The sequence below is a fragment of the Odocoileus virginianus genome, chromosome 23 (genome assembly GCF_023699985.2).
Source record: "Odocoileus virginianus isolate 20LAN1187 ecotype Illinois chromosome 23, Ovbor_1.2, whole genome shotgun sequence".
Taxonomy (NCBI): domain Eukaryota; kingdom Metazoa; phylum Chordata; class Mammalia; order Artiodactyla; family Cervidae; genus Odocoileus; species Odocoileus virginianus.
Genome location: NC_069696.1, coordinates 1,418,683 through 1,443,679, shown reverse-complemented (window position 1 = coordinate 1,443,679; position 24,997 = coordinate 1,418,683). Strand labels below are relative to the sequence as shown.

Here is a 24,997-nt window from a genome sequence, read left to right as displayed (position 1 = left end):
TTGAAACTGAAAATTGAATATAATAACTGAAATTAAAAACCCACTGATAGACTCAATAGAGTATGCAGGTGACAAAAGAGTCAGTGAATTCGAAGAAATCAATAGAAACTATCCAATCTGAACAACACAAATAAAGAAAGGTTGAGAATGACAAACTAAACCTCAAAAATCTGTGCAGAAACATCTAACAGTGATTCATTGCACCTCCAGAAAGACAGAAGACTTGGTACAGTGCAGGCGAAAAACTTGAGAACATAATAACTGAAAACTCCCTCCCAAATTCTGTGAAACATATAAACCTACAGATTCAATAAGTTGAGCAAATCCCAAATGAAATAAACCCAAAGAAATCTGCACCCCAATACATCAAAATCAAACTGTTGAAAACTAAAGACAGAAACAAAAACGTCTTGAAAGCAGCCAAAAATAAACAGAAAATCATGATTCGAATGAGTAAAGATTTCTTATCAGGAATCACAGAGGCCAGAAGGTAGCAGAAGAACATTTGAAAATGCTAAATGAAAGGAACTGTCAACCCAGAATTCTACATCTTGTGAAAATATCATTCGGGAAGGAAGATAAAACAAAGGCTTTTCAGATGAAGGAAAACTAAGATAATTTATCACCAACAGACTTTCTTTAAAAGAATTACTAAAGGAAATTCTTCAGAGAGAGGGAAATGACACCAAAAGGATAGTTAGAACATCAGAAATGAAGAGCGAACCACAAAAATGGTAAATATCTGAGTAAGAGTCCTTTGAAACATACTTGACAGTTAAAAGTAAAAACTGTAACATTTCTGGGAACTTCCTGATGGTCCACTGGTTAAGAATCCACCTTCCAACCAGGGACATGAGTTCCGCTCCTGGTCAGAGAACTAAGATCCCTTGTGTGGGAAGGGGAGTGGGGGCGGCGGGGGGGGGGGGGGGGGGGGCTGGGTGTGTGTATATGTGTGTGTGTCTGGGTGTGTCTGGGTGTGTCTGGGTGTGTGGGTGTGGGTGGGCAGGTATGCACGCATGTGCTCAGTCACATTCAGCTCTTTGTGACCCTACCCTGCCAGGCTCCTCTGTCCATGGGGTTTTCCAGGCAAGAATATTGGAGCTAGTTGCCATTTCCTCCTCAGGGCATCCTGCTGACCCAGTGATCAAATCCAAGTCTCCTGCATTGGCAGGCAGATTCTTTGCCACTAGCACCACCTGGGAAGCCTCAGTGCAGACCCACCACAGCCAAAAAATACATAAATAAGCTTAAAGACTAGAACATTTCTGATGGCTTTTCAATTATGTAGCCATAACATATAAGAAAACCAGGAGACAAAGTAGGAAGAGTGAAGGAATGCATATGGTGGGGAGATTTGTACAATCCATTTGAAGTGGTAAAATACTGATTCTAAGTCAACTGTGGGGACTTCCCTGGCAGTCCAGTGGCTAAGACTTTGCCTCCTGATGCAAGGGGTGCAGGTTCAATTCCTGGTTGGGGAGCTAAGATCCCACATGCCTCTTGGCTGAAAAAATGAAAGTAAAACAGAAACAATATTGCAACAAATTCAACAAAGGCTTTAAAAATAATCCACATCAAAGACAAATCTTAAAAAATAAAATAAGTCTACTGTGAAAAAATAAGTACATCTACTGTAATTCTTAGAGCAGCCACTACTAAAACCATACAAGAAATACACCTGTAAACAAATTTTGTAGGTCACTCTGAGACCCACTGGACTAAAGAAGAACCTTACATTTAATTGAAATCCTGATTCAATTCACTCACCATACTGAAACTCCAACTTAAAGAGATGTAGGGAATTAATCTGGCCTAGAAAAGATCTTAAGAGAGCATGAGAAGCTTTGGGGGAAGCAGAGGGTCTAAGAAATGAGCAAATAATTAGAATCGCTCCTCAGTCCCACAGGAGAGTAAAAGGAAAGCTCAGTCCCTTTCCCAGACTCGTCATCAAGGCTAGCGACTGGAACTTGAACTTCTAGGGTTTTGAGGGTTTCACCAGTGCTCTTTGAGAAGAGACTCTGATGGAAAAAATCGAGGGGCCTACTACTCACTAATTGTGGTGGGAAAAATTCACCTGTGCCTTCATTTTCCCCTTCTTTCAAGCCCCATCATTCTAGAGAGGTCAGAATGAAGATGAACACAGGGAAACCAAAGATGAGAGGTAATTCACAGAAACCTACGTGGGTTGACAACTAACATTTTACAGGGATGTTGTTGTTGGTGTTGGTGGTGGTGGTGGTATTTAGCTGCTCAGTAGTGTCTTTTTTGTGACTCCATAGACCATAGCCCACCAGGCTCCTCTGCACCAGAATCCATGGGATTCTCCAGGCAAGAATACTAGAGTAGATAGCCATTCCCTTCTCCAGGGGATCTTCCTGACCCATGGAGAGAACCCAGGTCTCTTGTACTGCAGACATATTCTTCACTGTCTCAGCCACCAGGGAAGCCCTTGTAGGATATTACCTGTCTCTAAAGAGAAAAGATGGTCAATACCGAAATCAGACTGATTATATTCTTTGCAGCCAAAGATGGAGAAGCTCTATACAGTCAGCAAAAACAAGACCAGGAGCTGACTATGGCTCATATCATGAACTCCTTATTGCCAAATTCAGACATAAATTGAAGAAAGTAGGGAAAACCACTAGACCATTCAAGTATGACCTCATTCAAATCCCTAACGATTATACAGTGGAAGTGAGAAATAGATTTAAGGGACTAGATCTGATAGACAGAGTGCCTGATGAACTATGGATGGAGGTTCATGACAACAGGAGACAGGGATCAAGACCATCCCCAAGAAAAAGAAATGCAAAAAAGCAAAATCGCTGTCTGAGGAGGCCTTACAAATAGCTGTGAAATGAAGAGAAGCAAAAAGCAAAGGAGAAAAGGAAAGATATACCCATTTGAATGCAGAGTTCCAAAGAATAGTAAGGAGAGATAAGAAAGCCTTCCTCAGTGATCAGTGCAAAGAAATAGAGGAAAACAATAGAATGGGAAAGACTAGAGATCTCTTCAAGAAAATTAAAGATACATTTATGCAAAGATGGGCTCAATAAAGGACAGAAATGGTATGGACCTAACAGAAGCAGAAGATATTAAGAAGAGGTGGCAAGAATACACAGAAGAATTATACAAAAAAGATCTTCATGACCCAGATAATCACGATGGTGTGATCACTCACCTAGAGCCAGACATCCTGGAATGTGAAGTCAAGTGGGTCTTAGGAAGCATCACTATGAACAAAGCTAGTGGAGGTGATGGAATTCCAGTTGAGCTATTTCAAATCCTAAAAGATGATGCTGTGAAAGTGCTGCACTCAATATGTCAGCAAATTTGGAAAACATAGCAGTGGCCGCAGGACTGGAAAAGGTCAGTTTTCATTCCAATCCCTAAGAAAGGCAATGCCAAACAATGCTCAAACTACCACACTATTGCACTCATCTCACATGCTAGTAAAGTAATGCTCAAAATCCTCCAAGCCAGGCTTCAACAATACGTGAACCATGAACTTCCAGATGTTCAAGTTGGATTTAGAAAAGGCAGAGGAACCAGAGATCACATTGCCAACATCCGCTGGATCATTGAAAAAGCAAGAGAGTTCCAGAAAAACATCTATTTCTGTTTTATTGACTATGCCAAAGTCTTTGACTGTGTGGATCACAATAAACTGTGAAAAATTCTGAAAGAGATGGGAATACCAGACCACCTGACCTGCCTCTTGAGACACCTGTATCCAGGTCAGGAAGCAAGAGTTAGAACTGGACATGGAACAACAGACTGGTTCCAAATAGGAAAAGGAGTATGTCAAGGATGTATATTGTCACCCTGCTTATTTAACTTATATGCAGAGTACATCATGGGAAACTCTGGGCTGGAAGAAGCACAAGCTGGAATCAAGATTGCCGGAAGAAATCAGTAACCTCAGATATGCAGATGACACCACCCTTATGGCCGAAAGTGAAGAAGGACTAAAGAGTCTCTTGATGAAAGTGAAAGAGGAGAGTGAAAAAGCTGGCTTAAAGCTCAACATTCAGAAAACAAAGATCATGGCATCTGGTCCCATCACTTCATGGCAAATAGATGGGGAAACAGTGGCAGACTTCATTTTTGGGGGCTCTAAAATCACTGCAGATGGTGACTGCAGCCATAAAATTAAAAGACTTTTACTCCTTGGGAGAAAAGTTATGACCAACCTAGACAGCATATTAAAAAGTAGAGACGTTACTTTGCCAACAAAGGTCTGTCTAGTTTAGGCTATGGTTTTTCCAATGTATGTATGTATTTCCAAACAATGTATGTATTTTCCAATCCAACATGTATGGATGTGAAAGTTGGACTATAAAGAAAGTTGAGCACTGAAGAATTGATGCTTTTGAACTATGGCGTTGGAGAAGACTCTTGAGAGTCCCTTGGACTGCAAGGAGATCAAACCAGTCCATCCTAAAGGAGATCAGTCCCGAGTGTTCATTGGAAGGACTGATGTTGAAGCTGAAACTCCAATACTTTGGCCACCTGATGCGAAGAACTGACTCATTTGAAAAGACCCTGATGCTGGGAAAGATTGAAGGCAGGAGAAGAAGGGGACGACAGAGGATGAGATGGTTGGATGACATCACTGACTCGATGGACATGATTTTGAGTAAACTCTGGGAATTGGTGATCGACAGGGAGGCCTGGCGTCCTGCAGTCCGTGGGGTCAAAAGGAGTCGGACACGACTGAGCAACTGAACTGAACTGAATACTGCAGAGCAGTGAACAAGTATAGCTCTCTCAATAAATGATAGTGGGTCACTTGGGAGAAAAATAATATTGACTCACACATCATGCCATATACACACACAAAAAAATCAGTCTTATGTGGGCTGCAGGTGGAAATGTGCAGAGTTAACCAATAAAGGTAATACTAGGCAATGTGCCTGGGATAGATGATGGTTTCATAAACAGAACACAAAAATCAATTAATGGAACTAAAATAAAATTAAGAGCCTCTGTCCACCAAAATACATAATTAAAGAGTGAAAAGGAAAACTACAGAATGGAAGGAAGATATCTGTAGGACACATATTCAACAAGAGACTGATGCTAAGAATGTATGAAGAACTCTTTCAAACCAAGGAGGAAAAGGCAGACCACCCATCTTTCTAAAAAGTCAAAAGATACATAAAATACATAACTAACGAGAACCTACTATGTAGCACAGGGAACTCTAGTCAGGGCTCTGTGGTGACCTAAATGGGAAGGAAATTCAAAAAAGAAGGGATATGTGTATACATACAGCTGATTCACTTTGCTGTACAGAGAGGCTAACACAACATTGTAAAGCAAATATTGTTTGCTGGTTTTGTTCAGTCATTAAGCCACGTCTGACTCTTTGTGACCTCGTGGACTGTAGCCCACCAGGCTCCTCTGTCCAGTGGGATTTCCCAGGTAAGAATACTGGAGTGGGTTGCCATTTCCTTCTCCAGGGATCTTGGCAACCCAGGGATCAAACCTGTGCCTCCTATATAAGCAAGTGGATTCTTTACCACCAAGCTACAGGGAAGCCCAAAGTAACTATACTTCCAATTTAAAAAAAAAAGTAGTCAAAAGACTTGAACAACAACAAAAAAACACACACACACACACAAAAAGACTTGAACAAGCACTTCAGAAAAGAGGACATCCAAATGACTGGGGTAAAAAAAAAAACATGAAAAGGTTTTCATCTCATTCACCATCAAGGAATACAAATTAAAACCATACCAACCCACAACATTGTAAAAACAACTATACTCCAATAGAAAATTAACCTTTTTAGAAAGATGATTTACCATTTAAAAAGAAAGCACTAAGAAAAACCATTATACATGTACCAGAAAGGCTAAAATTTAAATGACTGACTCTACCAGGTGTCGACAAGTATGTGGAGAAATTAGAACTCTCATACACTAATGGGGATTATAAATTAGTACAAACTCTCTACTAAAACTAAACATATACACATTATTTATAACCAGCAGTTCTGCTCCTAAGTGTTTGCCCATCAGAAATACATACACCAAAAGACTTGTAAAAAGAAGTTCACAGCAACACTGTTCATAATAACCTAAAACAGGAAACAACCCTAATATCCATCCACCACAGAAAGGATAAGTAAACTGGTACACTCAAGAAAACAAAATAGATACCACAGAGTAATAAATAAACCACCAGTGGGTAAAGAATCCGCCTGCACTGCAGGAGACACAGGAGACATAGGTTCAATCCCTGAGTCAGAAAGATGCTCTGGAGAAGGAAATGGCAGCCCACTCCAGTATTCCTGCCTGGAGACTCCCATGGACAGAGGAGCCTGGCAGGCTACAGTCCACAGGGTCGCAAAAAGTCAGCGCAACTAAGTACGCAGACTGGCACAGAAAACACAGAGAAATTTCACACACTTAATGTTGAGCAAAAAAGCAAACACAAATTCTATACTGGGTGAGTCCATTTACATAAAGTTCAAACTCATGTTTGACACTAGAAGTCAGCACTGTCATGACCTCTGGATGCAGGTCCATGACTGGGCAGAGACCCAAGGGGTATTTCTTGGGGCGGGGAGAGCTGGAAAGGTTCAAAGTCTTCATCTGGATGGCAGTCACATGAGTGTATCCACTTAGCCATACATCATCAAGTTGTACACTTACAATGTGTGCATGTTTCTGATACACATTACACTTCGTAAAGAGCTCCACAAACCGGGAATGCAAAGATCCCTAGGATTCCAGACACACATTCCCAGGACCCAGCAGACCCCGAGAACAACCTGTCTGCAAGACAGTGAGTCCCTTCCCCCTGCACGGTGGTCGCTGAGGTCACTCATGTGTTTCTGTGTGGCTTGGGTGTGTGTGTCTTCCCTAGGTGGTGGCAGGGGGAACACCGAGCAGCACAAGGGTGTGTGTGTTTCAAGCTGCAGCTGTTTATTTCCCCAGATAAACTTTAAAGCCATCAGCATCTTCTGAAGAAGCCTCCTCACTAGCGACATATTTGGGAAACTCCACAGGCTTGGCAGGGCGGGGAAGAAGATACCTGGGCAAGTGGCAGGTTGATGCAATTCCATTTTTAGTGGTCCTCTCTACCACTCAAGTTCTAAAGAGCTCTTGGGAGCAGCACCCAACTCACTCCCCATTCACACCCCTGTGTTTCAATTGACTGGTGGGAACCCAGAGCCCTGGGAGGCCAGAGAGGTATCAGACCCCCAATCTTGCCTTGGAGCTCTGGTTCCAGGTAGAGAGCGAGGGAAGACACAGGCAGAGAGGGCTGTGTGATACACATCCCTCCCTGAGCCCCTCCTGGTCACAGGAGAATTCACTTCCCATGCCCAATACTCAGCACCCCTCTACAGGGCAGAGGGTGCGTGCGTGCTAAGTCGTTTCAGTCGCATCTGACTCTGTGACCCTATGGACCATAACCTGCCAGGCTCCTCTGCCCATGGGATTCTCCAGGCACGAATACTGGAGCGGATAGCCATTTCTTTCTCCAGGGGATCTTCCCTACCCAGGGATCGAATTCAAGTCTCTTATGTCTCCTGCATTTGTACGCAGGTTCTTTACCACTAGTGCCACCTGGGAAGCCCCTACAGGGCAGAGAACGACTGGGAATGCTTTTGTGGACTTGAGAAAGTTCCTGAGCGTCCAAAGGCCTCCTGTGACGTGAGATGAGCAACAGAGGTAAAGAATCCACCTGCTAATACAGGAGAAATGGGTTCGAAGCCTGATCTGGGAAGATCCCACAAGCCCACGCACCACAGCTGCTGAGCCTGTGCTCTGGAGCCCATGCTCCGTGCCGAGAAGCCACCTAAACGAGAAGCCCGTGAACCGAAACCGGAGAGGATCCTCCACTTGCCACAAGAGAAAAGCCCGCACAGCAACGAAGACCCAGCACAGCCAAAAATAAATAAAAATAAGATTTGAAAAAAAGAAAGTGAGACTAGCAGGAAAGACTCTCGAAGGTCCCTTCCAACTCTTGACTTTCTGAGTCATCAGGGCCGACGATAAAATCAGATAGAAAAATAAAATAAAATAATTCTCCCTTTTCCAAAAGACGTGGGGGAGCATCCACGCTCACTCCTCATTTAACTTGTGGCCCCTGCCATCCTGGGTTGGCCCCTTCCCCGGACAGGAAATGGCCCCGATCCCCTCTTCTGGGGCTCGTTGCTTCCTCTGCTGAGTATTTAATTAGAACTGGCAATGGCTGTTTGGAAAGAGCCGAGGCCAAGAGGGCAGGAAGGCGTCTCCTTGTTCCTGGCCCAGGAGATGTAAGCCGGCCGAACAGCTGGGACGGGCTTGGTCTTGATCGCCCCCCTGCTGGCAGCGCCTGACGGCTTTACGGCTTTCCGTGCTCATCAATTCAGAAGTTCTCCTGGGGAGTCCCTGACTTCGCATTGGGTGGGGCCCCTCTCAGCAGGAGAACCAGCTCTCCCCACCTCACTCCCTTCAGAGTCTGCCTTCCTTAGGCTGGAAACCCGTGTCTCCAGGTCCAGCAAGCCTGCAGAAGCGGCTGCAAAAGGGACCTGGAGATGTTAGCAAAGCCGGGCAGGAAGTAACAATGAGCAGATTCAACCTGGAAAAATGCAGTTGTTGCATCTGGGGATAAATAACCAGAAACACAAATACTCAGGTGGGAGGGAGCAGCCTGGAACAGGAAGAGGCCAGACGGCACTTGGACAGGAGCTTGCAATGTGATCTAGTGACAAAGAAATTGCTGGGGGATTCATGGACTGGATGCATGGAGGTGCTACCCCAACAAGAACAAGGAAGGAACAGGGGCGGGACCAGGCAGCTGTTCTCTGCCTCCCTGGAGGCCAGAAGTGAGTGGACCACGGGGTGGAGCTGGCAGCAAGAGGGAGTCAAGTCAGACTCTAGAAAGAACCTTGTCGCTACGTAGGGTAGGGAGATATTGTCCAAGGAAATGAAGAAATCCCTGGGAAGATGTTTGAAGCACTGGGACACAGGAAGCCTGTCCCAGAGGCAGGGGCATGGCCCAGATGACCTTCAGATACCCCCACACAGTTCACCGAGGAACACATGATTCTGCAGAAAACAGAGAGTGGGCCTGCCTGTAGATGCTACAGGAGATAAGAGATGGAGGAACCCAAAACAACTGAAAATACTGAAATTTCAGAGCTGGGGATAGTCACATGACCTGTCCTGAGTGTGAGACCAAGCTGGGAGAAGAGCTGCAGACAGACCAGAGTCTGCAGACGGCCAGACAACCTGCTCCTTGGGCTCACAGAATGGTGCTCTCCAATCCTCCATTGGCTCCACTGCCTAGGACGGGCCGGGCTCAAAACAAGGCCCCCTGAGACAAGTCCCCATGCACTTCAGACCCAGTGGGGCCAATCAAATGTACACCATCTGACCTGTTCCTTCACCAACTGACGGTTGCTCTGGAGGGAGCCGGGTTAGACCTCAAGAAGAACTTGCCTCCTGAGCTTTGAGATAACCGCACAAGAAAGTGAAAGAGGTGGTTTCTCGTCTCTCTTCCTCTGGTTGGATCACGGGCTAGATGGTGCTTCAGGATACACAGAGCATCTCACTTGTCACGGAAGCGCAGTGAGAAAGGCAGAGGTGTGTCACATTTCCATCAGACAGAGACAGGGAAGTGCAGGTGTAGAGAGCAGATAAATTAGGCTAATTATCACTTTAAAAAGGGCTCTCTGCAACAAGCTACATTAACGCACTTACAGTGTAATGAGAATTTTTACAACAGAGGTTCAGTGGAGCAGGCGAGACTTCTAGCTCAGACCAGGGCACACAGATGGATGACCTATCCATGCAAAGGTCCGTGAGATTCCAGGTTCTTCCTGGGGACGGTCAGCCTCCTGGTGAGGTATCTGATATCAGGTGTTAGCCTTTGGGGCTTCCCTGGTGGCTCCGCAGTAAAGAATTCGCCTTCAGTGCGGGAATGGGGGTTCAATCCCTAGGTCAGGAAGATCCCCTGGAGGAGGGCAAGGCAAAAGACTCCAGTATTCTTGCCTGGAGTATCCCATGGACAGGGAAGCCTGGTGGGCTACAGTCTGTGGGGTCGCAAAGAGTCGGACATGACAAGCGATTTAGCATGCACGCACACACACATCAATCAGCCCTTGGGTGAGATTTCTGGAGACCCCAGAAAGAAGAAAAGAAAAAAGCTTGTTGGAGGAGGCTTCTCCAGGGCATCTGGACCACTGACAGGTGTTAGAGCCTAACAAGGGGTCCATGAAGTCAGGTCACAAGAGGACTGAGAATAATTAGGATGGGAGAGTCTGGCTCATTTACAGACATGTCAGCCTGAAGGAAAAGATGGGAGTGTTGTAGGGGTCTGGGGACCTGAGAGGCATGAACTAGAACAGCAGATATGCTAAGCTTCTAACATGTCCCAAGCACTGCTCTAGATACTTGAAGAAATGTTCCCTCATTTAATTATTCATTTCCTTGACAACTATCACATACCCCTCAATGGACCACTCGTCTTCAAAACAACTCAAACAGATCAGATGAGAAAACCCAAGTCACAGGTGACATCATACAATCTGCCCAAGGTTGTGCATCACTCAGTGGCTGAGCTGAGATTCCAAGCTCACTTGACACCAGAACTTTCTCCTTCAAGAAACCTTCCAGCCCTGCCCCTCCTGGCTCCAGTCACTGTAGCAAGTCAGCTTGGCTGCATGTATTCACATACGTGCGGACAACAGTGTCTGTGCAGAATATGTGCACCCACACCAGTGGAGGCGGGCGGAGCACCAGTGAACTACAGCCCTTCGGTCCTGGAGGGAAGGATGCTGTGTTTGGGGAGTAAGACCCCAGCATCTTTGTGTGGTTCTGCTTGGCTCCAGTCAAGATGAATGACTGAATTCTCTTCCATTTCCTCAGCATCCTAACAATAGGAGGGAATGACCCAGCGTGTAAGAGGCGGCGAAGAGGTTATCACCCACCTGTCACACGTGCCCACACAAGGAATACCTGCATGACCCTGAGGACTGTCTTCTGTGTCCTTCGCCGAACACCCACCCCTTCCTGAGTGTGCTGACCGTGCAGACACTCTCCTCTTCATCTCACACCTCCACGCGCCCCAGAACACAAGGGACACTCCATCCCAAATGCTGCCTGGCTGTGCAGGCATTAGGCACCAAAAACATAAGCAGCTTATGAAAGCAGGGATAAAGGGAAAAGGGGGGCCATGGTCCTTCAAAAAGGAAAGGGTCACTGTGGCGTGATTTCCAGAGTCCTCCATCTGCCGGGCCCAGTCAGCCACCATCACCTACAGCTTTGATCCTTATTAAAGACGCAGCTGCTGCAAAGCCTGGTTGTCCCGAGGGGTTTGAATGAAACCCTGAGAGTGGATGTGAAGGTGGAAAGTAATGCTGGAACCAGGTGGGAGAAGCCACAGAAGGCAGAGGCTGGGCACCCAAGGCAAGCAGGTCCCACCCTTATTCCTCCTGATGCCCACGGGCTGGTCATAGCAGAACACACCCGTAGGGGTCCTCCAAGCCCTGCGCCCAGAGGACTGATGCACCAAGCGGGCTCACTGTCCGAAGTGACTCCCGATGCCATGCTGCCCCGCCCTCCCTGGGGTTCCTGCAGAGTCAGCCCTCAGCCTCACTCTCCTGAAAACCCCTGCCGCCGCTCACCCCATGTGCTGGTACAGATCCACCCCGCTGTCTCAGGGGTAAGCCCCAAGCAGATTGATTCCTGCTGCAAACAGAGTAATTAAAAGGTACCTGCAGGGATCCGGCCATTCCCCATTTCATGATCTCCCACCTTGGCAGGTAAGAGGGGAGACAGATGGGGCAAAACAGGGACAGAGGAAAGGAGAGAACATTCCCAAGTCCAGAGGCCCCCAGCTCTTCTCCTGAACCTGCTTTGGTGGCCGACAACATCCATGGTGACAACAAGGACTCCCCCCCTCCCACACCAAGCTAAGAGGGCAGAAGCATCAGCCCCCCAGAAGTGGGACGGTGCAGTGATAGAGATGTAAACGAAGGATCTGAATCCTTCCCTGGTACTAAGCTCTTTGACCTTGACCGAGTAACCTATTTTCTTATCTGAGAAATAAAAGCAGTGAAACTTCATCTTTTACAGGGTCGTTACAAGGATTCAAGGAGTGGTTCTTTGTGCCCCAGCACAGTAGAAGTATTTGTCATGACTCATATCTTCAAAAGCAACATTAAGATACTCAAGGAGGGGGCTTCTCTAAGTGGTTCAGACAGTAAAGAATCTGTCTGTAATGCAGGAGACCCAGGTTCGATCCCTGGGTCAGGAAGATCCCTTGGAGAAGGAAATGGCAACCCACTCCAGTATTCTTGCCTGTGAAATCACATGGACAGAGAAGCCTGGTGGGCTACAAAGAGTCACAATAGAGTGACTAAGCATGCATGTATATATTTGATCAAGTAGCTTCTGACAAGGGTGCCAAGACCACTCAATGGGGAAAAGACAGTCTTTTCAACAAATGGTGCTAGAAAAACTGAATATCCACATGCCAAAAAATGAAGTTGAACCCTTATTTAACTATATGTAATAAAAGATATCCAAGGAGGGACTTCCCTGAGGGTCCAGTGGTTAAGACACCACGCTCCCAATGCGGGGGGTGCCCAGGTTCCATCCTTGGTAGGGGAACTAGATCTCACATGCTACATACATAGCGCAGCCTAAAAAAATCAAAACACAAAACAACAACAAGAACAAAAGACACTCAAGGAAGGAAGGGTCCAGATTCCTGTGGCCCCCGTGGCAGGCAGGAGAGAACAGACAGTCCTGGCAACTCCGGGAAGGAAATCTCTTGTGACCAGACGAAAGCGAGGTCCTAGAGCCAGAGCGGCCTTGGGGACACAGCCCTGGTCACGCAGACAGTTCCCGACGTGTGGTCCATAAGAAACTGTGATTCATGTCAATGTATGACAAAAACCACTACAATATTGTAAAGTAATTAGCCTCCAACTAATAAAAATAAATGGGAAAAAAAAAAAACTGTGTCTCCCTAATAAAAAAAAAAAAAAAAGAAACTGTGTCTCTGTGTGTTTCTGAAGGATTTCATAATCACATCGTGGAGACGAGCCTGGCCTAAACACAAACATCAACAAGTCCACAGCAACGGTAATCATCCTGGGCTGTGGGATTTGCCCAAGTGCAGAGCTGGAGGGTGTTGAGAGGAAGAAAGTGGGAGGAACAGGGTGGGTGGGGGGAGACCCCCAGGGCTCAGCCTCTTCTCCAAGCAGGAAGTCAAAACTTTCTAAACTGGGGACCCGAAGGGCAGCCTGGAAGGGCTCAAGTTTACTGTCTGTCTGTCTGTCTGTCTGGGCCTCTCTCCCCGGCCCCTGCTTCCTCTCACTCCCTCCTCCAGTGCGGGGTGCAGAGGGGAGATGCAGATGGCTATGGCATTTTCTTCCCCACAGAAGCTACTGCAAAGAAGCAGGAAGGGGCTAGAGCTCAGGTGGGGAGGGGGGAGAGGAAATGCGGGCAGGGTTCCAGGCTGCTGAGAGCAGAGGCAGGGTTAGGGGAAAGGGGGGGGGGGGGGGGTCCCTCTTCTTGGGAAAGCCTCCCCTGACAACTCCAGCTCCTGGGGACTGCCCCCTCCCCTGAACAACTGCAATACGCTATCCTTGCCACACACTGTGCTTTGAATCAGTTCAGCACACTGGAGTCTCTACTGTGTGTCGGACACTGTGCAAATAAACACACACAAAAAGAAATAAAACACAGTCCTGGCTCTCGAAGTCTTCAATCTATCCGTGAACAAGTGAAGCTCCAGAGTGTGTGCTAAGTGTTTTGGTCACTCTGCCCAAGTGCAAGGAGCATTAGATTAGGGAAGATACAACAAAGCATCAAATAAGAGTTTGCAATGGTGAGAAACTGAGTCCCTTTTCAATTATCCTGCAAAGTCTCCATTCGATGTCAATATATCTTTAACTTATCTGATACTACATAAGCACCCTTCTTTCTTTTTTAACCTGCTATCTCCCCTGGAGCTGGAGAAGACTCTTGAGAGTCCCCTGCACAGCAAGGAGATCAAACCAATCAACCCTAAAGGAAATCAACCCTGAACATTCATTGGAAGGACTGATGCTGAAGCTGAAGCTACAATACTTTGGCCACCTGATGTAAAGAGCAGACTCACTGGAAAAGACCCTGATGCTGGGAAAGATCGAGGGCAAGAGAGAAGGGGGCGACAGAGGATGAGATGGTCGGATGGCATTACTGACTCAATGGATGTGAGTTTGAGCAAGCTCAGGGAGACAGTGAAGGACAGGGAAGCGGGTGTGCTGCAGTCCATGGGGTCAGAGAGAGTCAGACGTGACTGAGCGACGGAACAACAACAGCAGTCTCCCCTGGACAGAGGCCATCAGCCTACCCAACTCGCCATCCACTCACCCGATGCTCGTGCAGGACCAAAGACGGGCTTCTCAGCAGGACGCAGCATCAGGAGCAGACACCCCCAGGGGGCCCTTAGGAGCTGGGACAACACGCCAGGTCACAATGTTCCCTGCAGAGCCCTCCACAAGAGTCCTTAAAATACTGACATGCTTAATTCCAACATTCAAACCAAGAACAATTTTCATGGAAGAACTCACAGGATAGGCAACAGAAGCTCACCACCAAAACCAACTGCATTTCTTTTTATGGCAGTCAAAAAAAAAAAAACAAAAAGAAATGAAATGGGGTCATTTGTAGAGATGCGGATGGATCCTAGTACCTGTCATACAGTGTGAAGTATTTCAGAAAGCAAAAAACACTGAGGTTTGATGAAAACAACAAAATTGTGTAAAGCAATTATCCTTCAATTAAAAAATAAATTAATTTTAAAAAGAAAAATCAAATATGGTATATTAACATATACATGTGGAATCTAGAAACATAGTACAGATGAACCTATTTGCAGGGCAGGAATAGAGACTCGGATGTAGAGAACAGACATGTGGACCCAGCATGGGGACAAGAAGGTGGGTCAAACTCAGAGAGTAGCACTGACTTATATCAACCACTTTGTGTAAGCAGACAGCCAGTGAGAAGCTGGTGTAAGCCCAGGAAGCTCAGCTTGGTGCTGTGTGATGACCCAGAGCTGTGGGATGAGGGAAGTCCAAGAGGGTGGGATATATGCATACATATTCCCTAGTGGCTCAGTAGGAAAAGAATCCACCTGCAATGCAGGAGACCTGGATTCAATCCCTGGGTTGGGAAGATCCCCTGGAGGAGGGCACGGCAACCCACTCCAGTATTCTTGCGTGGAGAATCCCCAAGGACAGAGGAGCCTGGCGGGCTGCAGTTCATGGGGTCACCAAGAGTCGGACATGACTGAGCGGCTAAGCACAGCAAATAGCTAATACACTTCATTGTACAGCAGAAACTAACATAAGGTTGCAAAGCAGTTATACTCCAGTAAAAAATAGCAAAAAAAAATCGCTATGTTAAGCAGGACTGACCAATTCTACACTCTCCCACTAATGTTCTTCTTCTCACCCATTCGCTCTGCCCTCACTGAGTACACACGGACAGTCAAGTGCTAACAGCTGCTAAAGGTTGAAGGAGAAAATATGTAAGAACGATTATAAATTGAGAAAACTTTCTTTATCGGTGCAATTTTTGAGTACATGGAGAAAACAGTTTCCATTTTTACTGCAGCCCAGACTCTGTCAGTCTAAGTCCTAGAAAGCCAATCCCTTCAGATCCAGCGTTGGAGGATCCCTGATTACGCTCAGTCTCCAGGTCCAGAAAGAAGCCAGCTGGTGGCAGTGCAGGACCTAGAACCCGGGCTTGAGCCACTCAACCCTCTTTCCGCTCTGCTTCCTTCTTGGGTCCAATCACGTGGATCAAACCACACACTTCCCAATACAACTAGCAAGGAAGGGTCAGCTGACGTCACAGGTATGCTTGGCCCCACCCAGGCCCCTGATATCAAGCCCCTGCCTCCACACTCCTCGGGAACCTCCTGTGAGTCAGTCAGTCTCCAGGAAGCAGCCTGTAAGCCTTCCCATCTGATTTCCCTTCACACAGCAGGCAGGCAGGACAGTCATTGTCTGTCTATCTGAGCTTCTTCCAGGTTTGCGGAGTGATGTTCAGGGGTTCATAATCATTTTCTGGGTCTGAAGCCCTAGGACAGTCAGATGGAATCTATGAACCCCTTCTCAGAATGTTTCAGTGTATAAAATAATCATACAGAATAAAGAGAAGACTCATCACACAGGAATCAAAATACTTAAATGTAAATGTCATACACTTACTGCTTTAAGTGAAAAAGTATAAGTGTTAGTCGCTCAGCTGTGTCTGACTCTTGTGACTCCATGGACTGTAGACTGCCAGGCTCCTTTATCCATGGAATTTTCCAGGCAAGAATACTGGAGTGGGTTGCCATGCCCTTCCTTCTCCAGGGGATGTTCCCGACCCAGGGATTGAACCTGGGTCTCCCACAGTGTAGGCAGATTCTTTATCATCTGAGCCTCTAGAGAAATGTACGATACAGTCATACACATACTGCTTAAACAATGCATCTGATAGCAAGCCTAGCAGCACATCTAAACCTTGTCGTCATTTCAAACGAATGACGAGCCTCAGGGCTGACAGAGACTTGTGCAGCCATTATAAGGGGATATGAAGCTACATGTGACTTCCACTGGTGATAAGCTCCCAGCTACTCACAGCAATGTCAGTTTGTACCTATATCCTTAACTCAAGTAAATGCTATGTTTTGGGTAAATGTTGGGGCTTCCCAGGTGGTGCTAGTGGTAAAGAACTCGCCTGCCAATGCAGAAGACGCCTGAGACAAGGGTTCAATCCCTGGGTCGGGAAGACCCCCTGGAGGAGGGCATGGCCACCCATTACAGTGTTCTTGCCTGGAGAATCCCCACGGACAGAGGACCCTGGCAGGCTACCGTCCATGGGGTCGCAGAGTCAGATGCAACTGAAGTGACTTAGCATGCACGCACCTAAATGTTGCAAGTAAGTGCCATTTTCTACCATCTGAATTGATGAATCCTAGTCACAAAACCTGCAAGGTTTAAGAACCCTTGATGCTGCCATATAGCCCCAGGGGTCATCAGAGAGAAGGTATAGGGTCAGCGTAAGGAGCTGACCAGGAGTAGCAGGGAGACCCCGTCCATAGTGAGGACAAGGGGACACTTAAGGCTGGTGGCCCAGAACCATCCTCCGCATCCCTCAAGCCCCAGATACAACCACTGGGCTTCTCTAGACCTCAAAGGCTCAAAGAAGACCCCCACCACATACAACACCCACGTCTAAACTTGCACTGTCCTCCCTATTCACTGCAGGGGGGTGAATGCCCACTGGAGATCTGATGAGAGTCGCAGACATAGCCCACTCAGGAGTGCTGGGCCCCGAGCATCCGGGAGTGAGGAGAAGGGAGGCGATTCCATCTAGAGCTTCCAGACGGGCTTCTCCCATCACCAGACCACTGTTCACTCTCCCAGCACTCTCCCCCTACTCTGTAACTGCACATTCAGGCCTGATCCTGTGATTCTCTGTGGTCAGGGCCGCTTTCCCTACTAGACCAGAGGCCCTCGTGGCATCAGCTCCAGCTCAGGACATGACACCGCGTCGGCAGTGTCTGCTGAAGGAGATGCAGTAGAGAGGCAGCCAGAGATGGAGCCAGAGATGGAGCCTGGTGGGTCTCCTCTGGTCTCTGCTTCCCTTTGGGGCATCTTGACAGCTGGAGTGACTTACCCAAGCAGTCTCTGTTCATGAATGTCAGTTTTTAATTACAGACTCTGAAAAAGGAAATGATGTTCACCCAGGTTTGGGGGACTTGACTCGCTCTCCTTGCTTCTCTCTGAATCCCCACCCTGAAGGCTGCTTGGGGTACTTTCCTCGGGAGATCCAGTCCACCCAGGCCTGCCCTGCTGCACTCAGCTGTGTGGTCCCAGCGGGCAAGGGCTGCTTGGGCTGTTATGTTTCCTGAAGCTCCCTTGGGGCAGGAAAGAGGCAGGTGAGACGCCCCGGGCTCTGGTATGCTGCTTCAGGGTGGGGCGAGTGGAACAGGAACACATCCCAAAGCCAGGGGGAAATCAGTGCATTTTCCCCAGTCATTAGAGCAAGTCAACAGCCACGGGACCACGACCCACACCCATGAGAACACGACAGCATCACCAAGAAACGGAATGGACTGGAGTGTTGTTAAATACCACGTTCATATCTTCCCTGCTCTCCCTCATAGGCCTTCTTAAGAATGAGAACCCCTATTCTATCCCTGAGAAGGAAACAGGCCAATCTCACAATGGTGTCGATAAGGATGCGGGGACCCTCACCCCATAGAAATACACCACTCACTCAAGCCAGTGCCCAACAACCTGCCTGGGGCCTGGAGGCAGAGCGGTGGACAGGAAGACCTCCAGGTCATCCTAGAAAAGCAAGCGGCAAGGTTTTCCTGAGAATCGGGGAATCTCCTACACCCTATTTCTCCCAGCAAAGCAAAATGATACAGGTAAGAGAGAAGAAAACTCAGGTCTGAGGGTCTCATCTGCAGGGCTGTGGACGGATACCACGTAAGGAGAAAGACAGCAGTTTCACAATGTTGCCCCACCACTGTCCAAAAACCTAGGAGGACAAGGGTTCCCATCAGTTATTTAATCAGATGTATAAAAACTTTTCCTGAAAAAGGTGGTAGTTTAGTCACTAAGTCGTGTGCAACTCTTGCAACCCAATGAACTGCAGCCTGCCAGGCTCCTCTGTCCATAAGAATTCCCAGCCAAGAATACTGGAGTGGGTTGCCATTTCCCTCTCCAGGGGATCTTCCTGACCCAGGGATCGAACTCAGGTCTCAAGCATTGCGGGAAGTCTCCTGCATTGGAAGCAGATTCTTCATGCAAGAAGGGAATAATGACAGACGTTAGGTCAAGAAACAGCAGCCTCCAGTTTGAAGAGAGTGAGGCAGCATTTGATTTTCCCAGCCTGCCAGCTTCTCCCCTAAATGAGCCCCACTGGGAGGTCCCCACATCCCGTACCCCAGAGGTCTCCTAGACGACTCCTTTTGACTCAGCACAATAATCTGGGTTGAACTGTCAGGCGTCAGGGCCATAGGGCAAAGAGTCAGGTGTCAGAGACATCCTTTGTCTTGAGGGGAGGTGATCTCCTCTCCGTAGAGACAGAGGAGCTTGGTTATTCCTGGGTTCCCACCGGACAGCAGGTCAGAGAGAAGGGCTCTGCCTCCTGAGTGAACCGGCAAGCCTCCAGGGTTTCGGGGCTGGCACTCGGCCCCCCATGCCTGACACTGCCAAAAGCAGCCTGTAGACCTGCTAGAGAAGTCAGACCACGCGGTGTAAAGGCAGCTTCTGCTAGAGGTCCTAAGGGGTGTCCTAATCCCAGGAAAGCCAGCTCCGAGCTAGGGGGCACCTGGTCTCCCTGTCCATGCCCCTTCTCCATTCCCAGTTGGGAAGATCCGCTGCCCACAGAGATGAAGTTTGGGGCATGCCTGCTGGAATTCCAGGGCCTGCAGTTTGGGAGAAAGTTTTTGCACTGTTGTGTAAACATGCCCTCCGGGCCCATCAGGGACATCGTATGCTGTCCTGGCTCTGGGCTCAGCCACCACTTAGATGCCCCTTGGTGCCACCCAAGCATCCAAGTCTCTGCCTCTGTTCCTCTGGCTCTCTGGGTCAGGGCAGGAGGTCTGGGGGAGCACAAGAGGAGCTAGGGGGTCAGGGGAGGCCTGTTCAGCTCATCTGCTCTACAGTTCAGCCCATCCACTCATTCTGGGGGCTCAAGGCCGGGTAGTCCCTTAACTGCTTGCATTCATTCGCCTCCCACTTGAATGCAGTGATTTTGATGCTTGACTCCAAAGGGGAGCCCACATTTACTGGAACTGGCAGTGAGGCTGCAGGGGTCTCTGTCACCCAGAGGCATCTCCAGCAAGGTCTTTAGATGAAATTCTAGTCAAACGGCCAAACATAAGAAAATATAAAGTGAACCACGGCTTAGTCATCCAATAAATACTAAACAGTCTTTAAAATACAAATGTGGACCTTGTCAATACATGACAATATGTACAAAAAATGAAAGGTGAAACGCCAAACAAGGGACACACTAGTTCTCCTCTGTCTGAAGCACGCCCAGATATCAATTAGAGTTGAAAAGAAGTCCATGATACTCAATCCATTAGAGTTTGGTGGCCACAAAGTTCTTCTGATTTGTAAGGCTAAGTGCATATTTTTCATAGGTCTCCAATAAGAAACTCACTTCCTCTCCATTTGCCTTAAACTCAAAGTGAAGCTAGAGCCTAAGAGGCCATCCAGCCCAGGAGAGGGTTGACAGTCTAGAAGGTGGGGCCGATGCACCTGCTCTCCAAACAGCCACCAGGTGCAGCTGGGCAGTGTCCCTACCCCATGAGGGACCAGTTCCAAGCTGCTGCTCACGCCCAGAGGCTGGGCATCCTGACCCAGAGAGCAGTTCAGACCCCAACAAGCCTCCAGAAGGTTGTTCACACCCTCATGGTCTCCACCTCTAACCAGGGTTTAGCACCAACTTGACCTAGGGGTGAGGGGAAGGGGTAGAGAAGAGCATGGGACATGAGCCCTGAAGGAGGTGACAATTCATTCACAACCTTGTTGGATGACAACCTGGGTGCCCATTATCATTAGGGGAGTGACTAGGTAAACAAGCGCTCATCTGTTAGAAAAAAGGAATTAGACACATGTGCACCGGGGAATGCTTTGGCCACCTGATGCAAAGAGCTAACGCACTGGAAAAGACCCTGATGCTGGAAAAGACTGAAGGCAGGAGGAGAAGGGGGTGACAAAGCATGAGATGTTTAGATGGCATCACCGACTCAGGGGTCATGAGTTTGAGCAAACTCTGGGAGATGGTGGAAGACAAAGGAGCCTGGTGTGCTGCAGTCTGTGGGGTCACAAAGAGTCAACACGATCTGGCAACTGAACAACAACAACACTAATGAATGGTCTGCAAAATACAGTGCTGAGACAAAAAGGAAGGGAACAGAATGGGTTTAAGACAGAGCGCCACTATGTAAATTAAAAATGCGTACAGTTCAGAGAAACTGTCACCACCAAGAGGGTGGTGAGCCTAAGGAGATATGACAGTAAATACAATGTGGGATCCGGGCTGGGATCCTGGAGGACAAAAAGGGAGAAGGTAAAAATCAGGGGACTCTGAACAGAGAAGGGATTTGAGTTAATGACAGGGTATCAATAGCGGCTCATTATTAACTGTGATAAATGTACCATATCAATAATAGAGGAAACTAGTGTGTGGGATGGGGACCTCTCTGTCCAATTTTTGAGAAAATGTAAGACTCTTTTATATGCTATTGACACTAGTTATAAAATAGATGACTGATGAGAACCTAAAGTACAGCACAGGGAACTCTACCCAATGCTCTATGGTGACCTAAATGGAAAGGAAATTCAAAAAAGAGGGAACATATGTATATGCATGGCTGATTTACTTTGTGTACAGCAGAAACTAACACAAAATTGTAGAGCAACTATATTCCAATACAAATAAATTTTTAAAAAGCTGTTGTAAACAATACTGTCTTTTTTTAAAGAAAAAAAGTGCACAAAGCAAAAGCAACACTATACGTTTCCCAGAAACACCAAGCATTGGAATGACGGCCTTTGGGGGCAGCAGGCAGTGAACAGGGAAGGGTAAGGGGCCTAAAAGAAATCACGAGGAGCACAGGCACCAAGGTGGCTGCAGGCCTTGGGTTCCAGGGCCAAGCCCCCAGGCCTGATGCAAGACTGCAATCAGGGAGAAGGTTGACATGAAAGCCCCTCCCCCGTCCCCAAGGAAGCGAGGAGATCCAACCAGTCAATCCTAAAGGAAGTCAACCCTGAATATTCATTGGAAGGACTGATGCTGAAGCTGAAACTCCAATACTTTGGCCACCTGATGCAAAGAGCTGATTCATTGGAAAAGACCCTGATACTGGGAAAGATTGAAGGCAGGAGGAGAAGGGGGTGACAGAGGATGAGATGGTTGGATGGCATTACCAACTCAATGAACATGAGTTTGAGCAAATTCCATGAGATGGTGAAGGACAGGGAAGATGGTGAAGGACAGGGAAGTGCTGCAGTCCAGGGGGTCACAAAGAGTAGGACACAACTTAGCAACTGAACAACAATCCCTGTTCCCAGCAAGGGCAAAAAGGCAGTGGTGGTACCCCAACCGCATACACACACCTATGAGGTCTCAGGAAAATTCCTCCCTCCTCTCAGCATCTAGAATCAGGCTACTCAGAGGATCAGGGGCTCAAGACCAGGGTACCCCCTCTTCCAATGGCAGCTGTGGCAAGAACCCCTGTCTCTTGTGAGTCTGAGTGTCAGTGTTAAGACCATCGACTCCAGGTTTTATCCTTATATAAATAAATAAGTCACAAGAAGGACCTTTGCACACCAATGATGATAATGGGCCGTGACTGAGAACTGTGATGAACTCAACTCTGCATCAGTGGTACCCAAACGCATAACTTTGGAAAAGAGAAGGAGTGGGGCGGAAATAAAGCAAAACACTGCGAGAGAGTAGGTCAGGATGGCTACATGAGTGGTAGAGGCTCTGATGACAGAAGGGGCTTGGGGGAGGCCGAGTAGCTTGGAAAGGCCCCGAGAAAGAAGAGTTAACTAGACCTGAAGCCAGGGTAGGGGGCCAGGAGGGAAGCACTCTTGGCGAGTACACAGCAGGGACAACAGTCCAGGACACAGCCCACCTGACCCCAATCAGAGGCACCAAGCGAGCTCTGGGTTTCCAGAGGGGAAGGTCGGCACGCCCACAGCAGGGGAGCTCCAAGCAGTGCCCACCAAACACTCGTCAGTCCTAAGAGCTAGCTCTGGGCCCCCTAATTCCCAGCTGAAGCCAGCAAAATCCAATAGCAATCAAAATAAAACATGCTGGGGGGCAGCAAAGATGGCAGCCCACTAGAAGCAGTGCAGTTACATTTGAATTTCAGATTAGCCACAAATAATATTTGAGTAAAGCATGTCCCTAATGGGGCTCCCTCAGTGGCTCAGTGGCGAAGAACCTGCCTGCCAGTGCCAGAGACACAGGCTTGATCCCTGGGTCAGGCAGATCCCCTGAGAAAGAAATGGCAATCCACTCCGGTGTTCTTGCCTGGGAAATCCTACGGACAAAGGAGCCTGGCAAGCTACAGTCCATGGGTTCGCAAAAGAATCAGACATAACTTGGCAATTAGACACAACAAATACCCTCAATATTGCATGGGACACACTGTTGCTTAAAAAAAAAAATTATTTGTTTTTAATCTGAATTCAAATTTAACTAGGTATCTTGAATCTTTATTTGTTAAATCTGGCAACTCTCAATAATAACAACAGCAGTTAATACTGACTTGTTACACCTTCAGATACTTCTAGTTGTCAGGTTTCTTCTTCATCATAACCCAGTGAAGACTGTAGTGTTATTCCCTTTTTACAGACAAAGAAACTGGGATTCCAAAGGATCAAGCCACTTGCCCAAGGTCATGAGGCTGACAGATGCCTGGCCTGGGATGTAGACATCTGTGTTAAGACTCCAGAGTCCACCTCTGGGGCAGGCTGCTGTCTCCCAACTCAGCAGGGGCACAAGGCCCAGGCCTCCGCGGCCTGAGCCTCCCTGACTCCCTGACACACAGGGAAGGCACAGCCTCCCAAGAGTTCCTTGCCCAGCTCTCAAAACATGCCTCGAGAAACCTTCCAACCAGACTCCAGAGGCACCAAGCAAGTTCTGGGTTTCCCAAGGTGAAAGTCAGCATGCCCCACAGCTGGGGAGCCCCAAAGCAGCCTTTAAAGAGCACACGGGCCCTCCACTGGCGCAAAGAAAAACGCTAGAAGGGGCTCCTGGTTTAAGAGTGGATAATCAGCACAGGTCAGCACAGTCAGGGTCAGAGCCGGGTCATACACCATCCTGCCTGGGGACAGAAAAATGGATGAATGACCTCTGGGGATGTCCCTTCCCCTTTGGGGATGGCGTTACTGTGAAACTTACAAAACAGGTATCTGATGAGAATGTCAGCCCATCCTTCAGCATGACACCCTTTTCTATAGTCATGAGTATTTATTGAGCACCTACTGTGTACCAGACACTGTGCTGGATGTTTTCATTGGCCCGTCTAATAATGGGGCATGTAAAACTACAATCCTGCAGAGTGTCTATCTGCAAATGAGGAACCCGAGACTTGGGGAAGTCATTTATTCAACTAATGCTAGTTAAGTTCCTATATATGCCAGACTCTATCCAAGGTGCTCAAGATACAGCAGTGAACCAAACAAGACCCCTGCCTTCATGGAGCTGGGAGGGGCAGAGATGAAAAATAAATCTACCATGCTATTTCAGGTGCTAAGTATGATGAAGAAAAGTGAAGCAGGGTCAAGGTACAGAATGATAGGGGTGGGGGGTACTTTATCTAAGACAGTCAGGGAAGATGTCTGAAGGAGGTAATATTCAAGCAGAGGTCTGAAGTGAGGGGCTGAGCATGCACAGGTCTGAGGAAGGGAAACCAAAGCAGAGATGACAATCCATGCAAAGGCCCTGAGGTAAGAGTGATGAAGACACAACCGAGATAAGGCCAGTGGGCTGGAGCCAGCACCGGAGAGTGGGAGGGGTAGGAGGTGAGTTTGGAGGGGATGGCAAGGGCCAGTCATCTTTAAAGGATCGTGTGGTATGAAGAAATGGATGGAGAAGTGAGTGAAGAAATGGATGGAAGGATGGATGAATAGATGGATGGATGGAAGTATGAATGGGTGAATGGACAGACAGATGGAGAGATAAATGGATTTATCTGGTCAGAGGTCAGAATACAGATAGCTTACAAGCTGATAAAATATGTCTGATGTTTCATTCCCAAATAACCAACTCCCTGGGAGTCCCAGGCAAGGACTTTTCTTAATAATATAAGTCTCCTAGACAGAAACTTCGATCCAAAGCGCAACAGGCAAATCAGGTCTTCATTCCAAGGAAAGCATTACAAAGGCCACAGGATGGCGAGCCAGGAAGAAATGCCTTGCCTTCTATCTCTAACTTCCATCTTTATCTCTAAGCCAACTTCCAGA

The 24,997-nt window shown here is 47.6% G+C and overlaps 1 protein-coding gene across 1 annotated transcript in view; it reads right to left on the bottom strand.

Moving 5' to 3' along the window:
* ANO2 (anoctamin 2) overlaps window positions 1–24,997 on the bottom strand; it is a 331,055-nt gene that overhangs the window by 293,701 nt on the left and 12,357 nt on the right. The window lies entirely within an intron of this gene.